The 3154-nt window shown below is 39.7% G+C and overlaps 1 pseudogene; it reads right to left on the bottom strand.

Annotated features, from left to right (window-relative positions):
* On the bottom strand, positions 1501–2353 carry Vmn1r-ps100 (vomeronasal 1 receptor, pseudogene 100; annotated as a pseudogene).

Genomic DNA, 3154 nt, shown 5'->3' on the forward strand with positions numbered 1-3154 from the left:
TAATCAAATTTTTTAATGTGCTCCAAATTATGCTTGGATTTATGTTAAGTATAAATGTAATTTATTTCAAGGACAACCTTTATTTAGCCTTCTGTGTATGTTTTCAAGTTTAAGCCTAAAGCCAAATAAAATTTGTTTAAAAACAGGAATACTTAATAAAATCAGATGTAAATAAATAAATTAAACAATGGCCTTCCAACTCCTCAGAGAACTATTGAATATGACATTTCAAATGTTCAATTAAAAAAGCTTCCCAGAATAGACAATACTGCTAGAATCCTAGTTGCATTCTTAAGGACTCCTCCAAGAAGACTATGGGGTATAAATGACTTTGCCTAATTAACTCTAACTGCTGTTAAAGAAGTGCCCCATGCCTTGCCTGCTGCCAGGACCCTGCCCAAACTATGGACAAGCAAGACATTGGAGAATTAACTGCCCCAGGCTGTGAGTTCTCAGCACCACCAATGTCCTTCCACTTGGCAAGGCAGCCCTTGGCCATCACCAAGACGATCTCCAGTGTGTCCTTCAGGCCCAGGTCTCCTAGTCCACAGCTCAGCCGTGTGCTCCTGTGTGAAATTTCCATTTCAGGGAAAATGGAGCCTGGTATTATGGGCAAAGTGGCTTAGTTAATACCAAATGTACAGTGTCAGCCACTGTGACTGACACATTTTGTGTGTGTGTCGGGGTGGTGGTGTCAAGGGGGAGCTCCAGTGTTAACAGTCTGTTAGTGAGGTATTTAATCATCAGTATACCATGAGACTCTGTCCTGGAGCCTGTGATTGATCAGATCTGCAATGTATCATTCGAGAGAGCCCGTTTTCAAGAATTTCTCATGGTAATTATTTAAGATCTAACATGGTTAGAACTGTCACACATTGTCAATAGTGTCCAAGCAGGTTTGGAATCTAGCAACATCAACCAGTTAGTGACAAAATCTGCTGTGTTATGAAGATGTCACTTGTCTCACTGTCATCTCCACTCTGCTGTGCAGACCAACCCCAGAAAAGGGTGATGTCTTCACCTCCACCTACCCTATCTTTTTCTCCTTATCTGGCTTTGAGGGGTAATAAATACTGATTCCTGACAAAAGTGTTGCCTGAAGCATTTTTTTTTCCAGTGCCAATGAGAAGCTACAAGTCACATGATAAGGACGGTGGAATGGGAAGTCAGTAAGAATATGCTTTCCACCTTTCTAGAAACCCTGAACTAGCCTTAGATGGATTTGTATTAGTTTTATTTGTTAATGTGAATTATTAAAAGCTTAACTGACTTAATGCTTGGATATATAAGTGTTGTGAGGTGGAAAGTGCTGGTAATGTCCAGGCAGATCAATTACCAGGCCAAGACCTGGACTATAAAGTGGCATCTAGGACAGCTGATGTGACATAGCAAAGCTACACGCCCTCCACATACCCTCTAAAAATTTAAGGGAAATAAATGACAATGTGTATCTTAAGGTCACGGAGGAATGGAACCCTAGCATTTCTCAATGAGAACTCAAGCATTTAGCAATAGGGACATCACTGTTCATCAGGACAAAAGGACTGAGAATAGCATAACTGAGCATTAGACATGTTTTAATATTTACTAAAATGGAATGATGAGTCATCATGGAACCTGTATAAAAAGGATAAAATGAAGTATGCCCAATAAAAGAAAGTTAGACAGCTCATGAGAATTATAAGACTCTGTGCAGCTCTGACTTCTGGACTGAAACTATTCACAAACCTGCAGCTATGAAGGAAAAGGATATGCTTGTGATGTTTATACAGGTGAAAAGAAATGTATCCACTGCTCCAGCCCATGAGACTCTAGAAGATGAGATCATGAACAGCCATGAGCAAGAGGAAAAGCCACTTAACTATGTGCCTGGAAGGCAGCATATAGCAATAGCCAATGTACATTCCAGCTCCAAACCTGTACAAGTCACTGCCTGCTGTGATATCAGGACAAGCTTGAACTTGTGAGAACTTTAAATATCCAAAAGAGGAAGATGTAGGTAAGAATTTGACATCCTGTTTGTGGTCTGACCTTTCTACAAAGGCTGGACCTGGAGCTGGTGGTGGCAGCAGACAGGTGGTGCAGATAGAAAAGCTCTGTTCCATCCTTGCCAGATAAACCACAGCTTTGCAGCCAATATCTCCTATTTCTGAAATAAAACTCTGTGGCTATATCTCTGTTCCTTGTACTGCAAATAATGATCATATTAATAATTACCAAGTGAAGCAGGATAAGATTTACAGGTTTTTTTCAGTCCCAAAGGCAGATTATCTAAAAAATATTAGGATATTCCCTACAATTCTAAGTACAGTAAGAAAAAGACTATTATCTGGATGATGTCATTCAAGTTCATCTTCTGATTCATGTATAGTACTATGAAATATCATTTATGAAATAGATTTAAGATTTTCTTTATTTTGATGAAAAGGATGGTTTCAAATATGTAAACGTATATGGTTCTTCCTGGACAATGTCTAATCATATTCTTTGGGTATTTTGATTGATTGTCTTTTGTTTTCTGTTTTTTTCTTCTTCCATTCCCATAAAAATAATGATAGGTACAATCAGGGCATAAATTTGATAGTTTCCTGCCTTTCATGACAATCCTTCATCCCTCAAGTTCATATGACCATGCTCTATCCAGAACACAAGCTAAATGCATGGAATCACCTTGGCACTTTTCAAGTCAACATAGTCCTGAGGATTAGCCTGGCAGGCTTCTTCCTTTTCCTTCATCTCACCCACTGTGACCTCAGGCTACTGGACTGTGCTGTGTGCTTCATCATGATCCTCTTCACTGCCCCATAGGCAACCATCACTCAAATGATATTGAACTCATAGAAAGCTCGCAGCTTCTCAGAAAATTCTGGTTGGCCAAATGGTTCTGTTTTTCAGGGGAAATGATGTGGTATACTCCACTTCCCATATCTATTCATGGCACAAAGCTTACATTTTTATGGAAGATAGGGGCCAGAAGTCCTTCCCTTTCTTGTCAACGTGGGGAGCAAGTCTGATCCAATTTGTGGCATGTTTCCAGTTTTCTACATGCGTCAAATCTTGTTGAAAGTGATTTGCATTTCCTCCCACAGACCTTGTTGTCCTTGTCTGTTTCTACTAAGAATTCTGCTCCAACTTACCTGACACAGACACTGGT

The sequence above is a fragment of the Mus musculus genome, chromosome 13 (assembly GCF_000001635.26).
Source record: "Mus musculus strain C57BL/6J chromosome 13, GRCm38.p6 C57BL/6J".
NCBI lineage: Eukaryota > Metazoa > Chordata > Mammalia > Rodentia > Muridae > Mus > Mus musculus.